General features: G+C 48.4%; 1 pseudogene; it reads right to left on the reverse strand.

Moving 5' to 3' along the window:
* Window positions 1-2,861: 2,861 nt before the first annotated feature.
* LOC127200982 (40S ribosomal protein SA-like) lies at window positions 2,862-4,432 on the reverse strand (annotated as a pseudogene).
* Window positions 4,433-9,939: the final 5,507 nt, after the last annotated feature.

Below are 9,939 nucleotides of genomic sequence, written 5' to 3' on the forward strand. Positions count from 1 at the left end.
CCCAGCACCTGGGAGGCAGAGGCAGGCAGATCTCTGAGTTGGAGGCCACCCTGGTCTACAAATTGAGTCCAGGACAGCCAGGACTACACAGAGAAACCCGATCTCAAAAAGAAATGTTATTTGGGATCTGGAGAAATGGCTCAGCGGTTAGGAATGCTTACTGCTCAATGCATAGGACCCAACATGATTCTCACTCACACTGGGAAACCTACAATCACCGTTAACTTCAAGTTCAAGCCTCTGGCCTCTGTGGGCACCTGCACTCATGTCACCTACCCACATGCAGGCACATGCACACTCACAGGCACGTAATTAAAAAGAACTGAAATAGCTGGGCATGGTGGCACACACTTGTAATCTCAGCACTCAGGAGGCACAGGCAGAGGCAGGCAGATCTTTGTGAGTTCGAGGCCAGCCTGGTCTACAAAGTGACCTGTCTCAAAAAAGCCCAAACCAAACCAGAAATAAATCTTAAAGAAAAGGGTGTAACTTTGGTTCTTGTAGCATCTAGGGAATATATAGAAGAGCTCACACAACTCCGAGGCCTTATCAGTTTTTCGGGGGGGGGGGGGCCTCCTCCTTATAGCCAGGGAACATGAGGGCCTTTTGTCCTTTTTCAGGTTCACCTTGTGTGAGGTCCTCAGATATGAGCTGGCCTTCCCTCACAAGGGAGAACGGACATTATTGCTTCCACTTTGGTGACTGGACTTGGCCCCAGAAGAGGCTCTGGGCTCTCCCAGAAGAAATATCAGCAAAACCAGTAAAGAATCCTTTGACCGAAGGCTGGGTTAGTGCCTGAAGACGACCACTAGATGGCGCTCTAGAATTTCCTGAGACAGAACAATTAACAAAACCAACCGCTTAATCCGTTACTTACCTCTTTGCGTCTCTACTTTGTGTTTCTGGCCTCCAGGGTCTCTGCTTGATTGTTGAGAACCTTGAAAACACCGGGCTTTGGTGGCGCACGCCTCTAATCCCAGCACTTGGGAGGCAGAGACAGGTGGATCGGTGTGGGTTGGAGGCCAGCCTGGTGTACAGAGTTCCAGGACAGCCAGGGCTACACAGAGAAACTCTGTCTTGAAAAACAAAAGACCTCTAAAGCTGTGTTAATAAATAGTATAGAAGGGATTCTGGAATTTTTTTTGTTTTTTGTATTTGTTTTGTTTTGTTTTTTGTTTGGTTGGTTTTTGTTTTTTGTTGTTTGTTTGTTTGTTTGTTTTTTGAGACAGGATTTCTCTGTGTAGCCTTGGCTATCCTGGATTTGCTTTGTAGACCAGTTTGGCCTCAAACTCACAGCGATCCACCTGCCTCTGCCTCCTGAGTGCTGGGATTAAAGATGTGTGCCACCACGCCCCGGCCTGATTCTAGGATTCTTGATCTAGTTGTTTGTTTGAAAACAGGTTCTCGCTATGTAGCTCTAAGTGGCCTGGAACTCACAGAGACCCACCTGCCTCTGCTTCTTAAATGCTGGGCTTGAAAGAGGTGCACCACTACACCTGACCGGGTCTAGATTTTTGTTTGGTTTGCTTTGTTTTGTTTGGCTGTCCTGGAACTCACTCTGTAGGCTGGGCTGGCCTCAAACTCACAGAGATCCACCTGCTTCTGCCTCCAGAGTACTGGGATTAAAGGCGTGCCTTGCTGCCACGGACACCTGGCTTTAATTTGAATTTTTAAAAGGACTTATTCATTTTCATTTTATGTGTGTGAGTGCTTTGCCTTTGTGTATGTGTGTGCATTGTGCGAATGTCTGTACCCACAGAAGCCAGAAAGGGAGTGACAGACCTCCTGGAACCGGAATCACTGAGCCACCATGTAGGCTTTCAGGGTAGGAGGCTGTCCTGATGAGGCAGAAGGGATTGTATTTCTCTGACTCAAGCGAGACAGGTGTCGAGGTTCTCTTGGGACAGGAGTGGGGGTGTGGGAGGTGGGGGTGGATTTCTTTCTTTAAAATGTTTTTATTATATTTACTTATCTATTTTGTGCGGGGGAAGGTATGCATGTATGTGTATGCACGTGCCATGGTGCACATGTGGAGGTAAGGGAACAGCTTACAGGGGTCTGTTCTCTCCTTCTATCATGTGGGTGCCGGGAACTGAACTCAAGTCCTTAGGCTTGGTGGCAAGTGTCTTTACCCTGAAGATGTTCTTTGGTGCAGCTAGAAAATCACACCCTGACCCCATGAGTGTGAAAGGGCACTACAAGGTCACCGTGTTTCCCATATTCAGTCTGGAGCATGTGCAGTTTGTCTGGAACAGAGTCTAGCATTAGGTGGGCATTTGGGTGCTAGCAGGCTTAAAAGGACACACCCCTCCCGCCTTCCTCCCTCAGAATTAACAGCTAATCCAAAGGGGCCTGCCAATTACTTGGATGGAAAATACTCCATGGGAAAGTTCTGGAGACTTTATGTATCTAAATATATCTGTGGGTGCAATTGTTTTCCAGGATGTTGTCCATTCTTACCCTGTGAAGGTTTTTTTGTTTTTGCTTTGGGGTTATTTATTTATTTATTTGCTTATTTGTGTTTTGAGACAGGGTTTCTGTGTGTAGCCTTGGCTGTCCTGGACAGCTTTGTAGACCAGGCTGGCCTTGAACTCACAGAGATCCACCTGCCTCTGCCTCCTGAGTGCTGGGATTAAAGGTGTGTGCCACGACCTCCCTGCTTATCTTATTACTTAATTGGGAACTATATGCCTCAGATTATTTGCTTAAACTGTCTCCTGTTAAATACACACTAACAAAACTAAGGTGTCTTTTTCTTCCTTTTTTCCTTCCTTCCTTCCTTTCTTTTTTTCCAGCTTTTAGGAACTTCATTTTCCTTCCACCTTTCCCCCCTTTGCTCAGATAGGGGTCTGCAGAGCATCTCAGGACCACTCTGTGGTGGCTCCAACCCACTCAGTGACCTGCGCTGTGGGAGCTGCTGACCACTCCTCAGTGGCCGGCTGGGTGCTCCAGTCCTCAATAGGGAACTGCTGGCTGGTGTGGAAGGCACCTGCACACGCTGAGCCTGGTCTGCCACCTCTGGCTGAGCAGCTGTGAACTCAGGAGCTGGCACAGTCCATTCGCCTTGGAATTCCTCCTTGGTCACGGCCTTCTCAGCAGCAGCCTGCTCCTCCTTCTCAGTCTCCTCTGGGTCTCTGTAGAAGTAAAGATCAGGCATAACCTCTCATGGATGCTCACGGGAGATGTTGCCACGCATGCAGAGTCCTTCCCGGGCCAGCATCCACCACATCAGACCCACTGAGTGAGCTCCCTTGTTGTTGCATGGGATGGCAATGTCCACATAGCACAGAGGAGAATCCGTGTTGCACAGAGCAATGGTGGGCAGGTTGACGTAAGAGGCCTCTGTGAGGGGCTGGTGGTCAACCCTGGGGTCAGTCACCACTAGAAGCATGGCTCTCTGAAGGCTGCTTGGATCTGGTTGGTGAAGGTTCCAGGTGTGAAGCGGCCAGCAATGGGAGTGGCTCTAGTGAGTGGCAGCAGTGAACTTCAACGCAGCTCATCTGGCCAGTGTTCCTGGAGGAGATGACACTGACGTCAGCAGGATTCTCAGTGGCAACAACAGCCCGAGCTACAGGCCACGGCTTCTCCCAGATCCTCTTCAGATTTATGATGTAGACCCTGTCACTCTTCCTTTTGTAGATGTACTGCTCCATCTGAAAGTCAGGGTTGGTGCCACCTAAGTGGGTTCCTGCAGCAAGGACCTCAAGGGCTCCTTTTGGTTTTGTTTTTGCTGGTTTTGTTTTGTTTTGTTTGAGACAGGGTTTCTCCCTGTAGCTTTGGCTTCTTAGACTCATTTTGTAGACCAGGCTGGCCTTGAACTCCCAGAGAGCGGCCTGCCTCTGCCTCCCTGAGTGCTGGGAATACAGGCATGTGCCATCATGCCTGGCATTTTGTTTGTGTGTTTCTTGAGTTGTGGTTTCTCTGTGTAGCATTGGCTGTCCTGAAACTTGCTCTGTAGTCCAGGCTGGCCTTGAACTCAGATCTGCCTGCCTTTGCCTCCACATTGCTGGTGTTAAAGGTGTGCAGCACTATACCAAGATAATCTTTTACATCTTGAAAAATATTTATGGGGGGCTGGAGAGATGGCTCAGAGGTTAAGAGCACTGACTGCTCTTCCAGAGGTCCTGAGTTCAATTCCCAGCCACCACATGGTGGCTCACAACCATCTAGAATGTGATCTGATGCCCTCTTCTGGCCCGCAAGTGTACATGCAGGCACAACACTGTATACATAATAATAAATAAATCTTTAAAAAAAAAAAAAAGAAAAAAAAATTTATGGGGGCAAGAGAGATGACTTAGCACACAAAAGGGGGCGATTCTTTCACCTAGACACAATAAAGAGGTGGCGGTCTAGCATTGTCATATGCTAGGTCTAAAAGAAACTTAGGGTAAGTGGCTATCTGTGTGCCTGTAAGCATACCAAAGTGCATGCTGGCCTCCAGGCTCACTCAATACCTGTGGCTCCTCTCAGCTCTTCTGACCCCCCACCCCCACCCTAAACTCCTCCAGCCCAGGGGCTTTTCTCCCCCCTCCCAATTCCTATATAAACCAGTCATTTCAGCCATGTGCATTCTTGCCCCCCCCCCCCCCCCCCCCGTTTTCACACTCTCCTCCCCCCGCCGCCACTCTCTTTTGTCTTCCTCTCTTCTTCCTCAACCCCATGGCCTAGTTCCGTCTGCTTGTCACGGTTAGCACACTGCTTTCTCTCCTGCTCTGGACTCGCCCAGATGCCTCTGGCTGAACTCTTCCCCTCTACCATACCTTAGGGCAGGCACGTATCCACTTCATACACTATGCTTATAGCCTCTGCTGACCTGTTGTGTGTAATAAGGGACCAAGACCCGGAGAGCTCTCACTACCTGGGGGCCTTCAGAGGACCCCCGTCCCAGCTGTTGGAACTGCTGTCTACTCATCCTCCTGTTTTCCTTTTCAAACTTGCCATCCATCAACCAACTGTTCACCTGGCCATCCATGGTCCTGCCCTTTTGCCCCTGCAATTGGACTCAATTCTGCAGCCTCATCCTCAGGTCAACCTGTGCTCCGAGGCAGCCTGACTCACAGCAGCATCTGCCTCTCCCCCAGCTCCTTGTCTTAACCGCTGCCTCACAGGACCCTCACTGATGGCCTACTAAACTTGTAGCAAATTCTGCCGTCATCTAGGACAAGAGTCTTGAAAAGGAATGGCACACAAAACAAGACTAAAGTTACCAGAGAGAGAAAACAAAAGGCCTACAGAAACCTCCTAGGGAATGTAACCTCTGGCCTTTGTTAGGAAACTAGCAAAAACAAAACTAAAAAGATAAAAAGATGTCTTGTAAGCCGGGCGTGGTGGCGCATGCCTTTAATCCCAGCACTCGGGAGGCAAAGGTAGGTGGATCTCTGTGAGTTGGAGGCCAGCAGCCAGAGCCCCAAATGGCACCCCTGGAATGGATCGCCACACAAAAGATGAGGCCTAAATTAATCTCGAAATCATTTCAGCCTCTTTTCAGTGTGAGGTACACTGAGATCCACAGAGAGTCACAGATAAGCCCGAGGCACCAGACCACTCTCTGCTGTTGCTGGCTGTAAGTACCTGCTTGTCCAGGTGTTCTTAGGGCTGAAGAGTTACAGGCCGTCCCTGGCATGACTGGGCCCGAAGTCAAAGAAGGAGCCGATCCCAGGACCTAGGAGATTCATCAGATAAGGCTGTGTACCCTGAGCCTGTAAGATGGGAGTTTGTGGAGGGGCTTATGCTAGGCCAGAGCGAGGGCACAAATTGTAGCTCTGGAGCAGCAACCTATGGGGGGGGATGGTAGGAGAACATGGGGAAATACACTTTGAAGTCTGCTCTTTAAGCTCCCTCAGCCACTGGCTGCCATAAACAACATCGGGCTGGAACAGCGGCGCGGAACTGCAAGAGGGAAGTGTGGGAGAGGGCCGAGAGATGAAAGGCAAAACTGGGTCTGGGCAGATGATGTGTTTCCAGCAAAGAGTTTTGATCAGGTTCATTTTCTCTGCTGGTTAAAGAATTAAAAAGACAAGGCCTGGCCCTCGGGAGGCAGAGGCAGGCGGATCGCTGTGTGTTCGAGGCCAGCCTGGTCTACAAAGTGAGTCCAGGACAACTAAGGCGACACAGAGAGACCCTGTCTCAAAAATCCAAAAAAAAAAAAAAAAAAAAAAAAAAAAAAAGGGCTGGAGAGGGGAGATGGTTCAGTGCTTAAGAGGACTGTCTGCTATTCCAGACAGAGGTCCTGAGTTTAATTCCCAGCAACCACATGATGGCTCACAACCATCTATTTTTAAAATAATTTATTTATTTTTATTGTGTGTGCATTGGTGTTTTACCTGCATGTATGTCTCTATAAGGGTGTCGGATCTTAGAGTTACAGACAGTTGTGAGCTGCCATGTAGGTGCTGGGAATTGAACCTGGGTCCTTTGGAAGAGCAGTCAGTGTTCTTAACCACTGAGCCATCTCTTCAGCCCCGTCACAACCATCTATAGTGGGATCTGATGCCCTCTTCTGACTGCAGGTGTACATGCAGATATGGCATTCATATACTAAATAAATAAAGCTTGCTGGGCTTGGTGGTGCACAATTTTAATCCCAGCACTGAGGCGGCAGGCAGATCGCTGTGAGTTTGGAGGCCAGTCTGGTTTACAAAGCGAGTGTAGGACTGCCAAGATTGCACAGAGAAATCCTGTCTCAACAACAACAAAAAAAGGGCTCGAGAGAGGGGTCAGAGGTTAAATGCACTGACTGCTCTTCCAGAGGTCCTGAGTTCAATTCCCAGCAACCACATGGTGGCTCACAGCCATCTATAATGTGATCTAATGTGCACTATATATATAATAAATGAATAAATCTTAAAAAAAAAAGAAAAAAGAAATCAAGCTTATACGAAGGAAAGGAAGGAAGGGGGGGCTGGAGAGATGGCACAGAGGTTAAGAGCACACAGGCTGTTCTTCAAAGGTCCTGAATTCAATTCCCAACAATCACACAGTGGCTCACAACCATAGATAATGAGATCTGGTGCCCTCTTCTGGCATGCAGGAGTGCATGCAGGCAAAAACATTGATTACATAATAAAGAAATCTTTTTATTTTTTATTTAATTTTAATGTGCCTTAGTATGAGAGTATCAGATCTGGGAGTTACAGACAGTTGTGAGCTGCCATGTGGGTACTGGGAATTGAACCCAGGTCCTTTGGAAGAGCAGGCTGTGCTCTTAACCACTGAGCCATCTCTCCAGCCGCCCCCCCCCCCTTTTTTTTTAATAAAGAAAAACTGATGCCGGGCATAGTGGCGCACGCCTTTAATCCCAGCACTTGGGAGTCAGTGGCAGGTGGGTCAGCTGTGAGTTTGAGGCCAGCCTGGTCTACAGAGCGAGTCCAGGACAGCCAAGATAACTCAGAGAAACCCTGTCTCAAAAAGGAAGAAAGAAAGAAAAACTGAAAATGAAAAAACACAAAAAGAGGGAAAATCTTAAGCATCACAGACACAGGCAGCAACTGTGAACATAGCAAACAGGAATCGTGCCCAAGTCAGCATTGAAGAAAAGCTGTCAGCTGGGCCTGGTGGCGCACACCTTTAATCCCAGCACTCGGGAGGCAGAGGCAGGCGGATCGCTGTGAGTTCGAAGCCAGCATGGTCTACAAAGTGAGTCCAGGATAGCCAAGGATAACACAGAGAGACCCTGTCTTGAAAAACCAAAAAAAAAAAAAAAAAAAAGAAAAAAAAAAGAAAGAAAGAAAGAAAAAGAAAAGCTCTCACAGAGAAGAAAATTCCTCCACAAAGCAGAGGGGTGCTGGGTAAGTGACAGCACAGCTTTCTTCTTTGCTTGTTTTTGGAGACAGGTTTTCTCTGCGTAAGCCCTGGCTGTCCTGAAACTCACTCTGTAGACCAGGCTGGCCTCGAACTCAGATCCACCTGCCTCTGCCTCCCTAGTGCTGGGATTAAATGTGTGCACCACCACAGTCAGCTCAGGACTGGAGTTTTTTAAGTCTTTGAAGGGTCTTCCTCTCCTATTTGGGGTAGTTCAGTTTGAAGAAAGACAGGATGGCTGCTTGGCCCACAACAGTTGTGTAATCATTACGTAATCAAACACTCAACTTGCCCAGCCAGTCCGTCAGCATCAGACCCTACTGGTGGGAGAAAAAGCCCACAGGGTTTTGTTTTAAGCTGTCAGGAGGAGGAAGAAGCCATCCACCTTGGAAGTCCGCCACCTTTGTTACTTAGCCCTGTTACTACTTACTACCTCTTGCCCAGGTAACCGCTCTTAACCCGTCTATCAGGGAGTCTGTTTACCTCCGAGTCCCTCAGATGGACAGCGGCCCCACACAGGTGAACGGCAGGATGGACAGATGGCAGTTCAGTAGGTCATGGCTCCATCCTCAAAATGGAGTCTCTTGGGGCAACACTGTCTGAGAAACCACTGCTTTACATGATCTGGGATACGTCAGGACGGGGCACGCTCTGATCTCCACAGAACTCAGTCCCCTAGACTGATCAAGGATGCTTATCGGGTGCCAAAGGTATACACAAAGAAGCCTTTCCAGAGCCGGGGCGTGGTGGCACACGCTTTTAATCCCAGCACTCGGGAGGCAGAGGCAAGTGGATCAGCTGTGAGGTCGAGGCCAGCCTGGTCTACAAAAGGAGTCCAGGACAGCCAAGGCTACACAGAGAAACCCTGTCTCGAAAAACCAAAAAAAAAAAAAAAAAAAAAAAAAAAAAAAAAAAAGCCTTTCCAGGGAGCTGGTGAGAGAGCCCAGTGCAGATAAACATGGGCAGCTGAAGCCTGGCAGTCTGAGTTTAATCCCTGGAACCCGTGTAAAGGTGGAAGGAGAGAACAAACTCCACAAAGCTGTCCTCTGACCTCCACATGCGCGTGCAGGCGCAGGTGCGCGCGCACACACACACACACACACACACACACCATGGCCTAAGTGCCTTCATAGGCTCACACATGCACAATAATAATAAATTAAAGCTTTGTCAGGAGACTTACCCTACCTAGGGGACAGTAGTACCAGCAGCCCTCCCTAAAGCCTCGGGAAGCCCTCACTAAGCTCTCAGTCTAAAGCCTAAGGTGCCTCCTTGGTACCCTTTTCTATATTCAGTTGTGTCTGTATACAACAAAGCCCAGTCTTTAAGACTATAATCAGCTGGGCTGTGGTGGCGCATGCCTTTAATCCCAGCATTTGGAAGGCAGAGGCAAGTGGATCTCTGTAAATTCTGGGCCAGGCTGATCTACAGAGTAAATTCCAGGACAGCCAAGGCTACGTTAGAGAAACCCTGTCTCAAAAAAAAAATTAAATAAATAAAGACTCTATAATTAATAAATCACAAGCTGGGCTGGAGAGATGGCCCAGAGGTTAAGAGCAATGGCTGTTCTTTCAAAGGTCATGAGTTCAATTCCCAGCAACCACGTGGTAGCCATAATAAGATCTGGTGCCCTCTTCTGGCCTGCTACATCAAATGCAGGCCTGCTAGTATATAAATACATCTTCTTAAAAAGAATCACAGCTGGGCATGGTGGCGCACGCCTTTAATCCCAGCACTTGGGAGACAGAGGCAGGCGGATCACTCTGAGTTCAAGGCCAGCCTGATCTACAAAGTGAGTCCAGCCCAACCAAGGCTACACAGCGAAACCCTGTCTCGAAAAAAAAAAAAAAAACCATTTGATCAAAGCTACGTGTATATTCTTGGTAATTCTGCTAATTGCTTATCTGCTTTTCACCGTCTACAGAGTTAGAGCTGAACTCTGACCGTCCTTTTTGGTGAACAGCCTTGGAACTGGACCTCTGGGTTTGTAACTCCTACACTTTCAGCAGGGCCTATGGTTAGCCCTTTGGACCTGTGTCAGAGCTGATGGCCCAATTTTATCTCCTCTCATTTGCAGCTAATCTTTAGACAGAACATCACAGGTCAAAGGCTGGGCCACCTGTCCTCACAAACCCC

This window comes from Acomys russatus, chromosome 17, assembly GCF_903995435.1.
Source record: "Acomys russatus chromosome 17, mAcoRus1.1, whole genome shotgun sequence".
Taxonomy (NCBI): domain Eukaryota; kingdom Metazoa; phylum Chordata; class Mammalia; order Rodentia; family Muridae; genus Acomys; species Acomys russatus.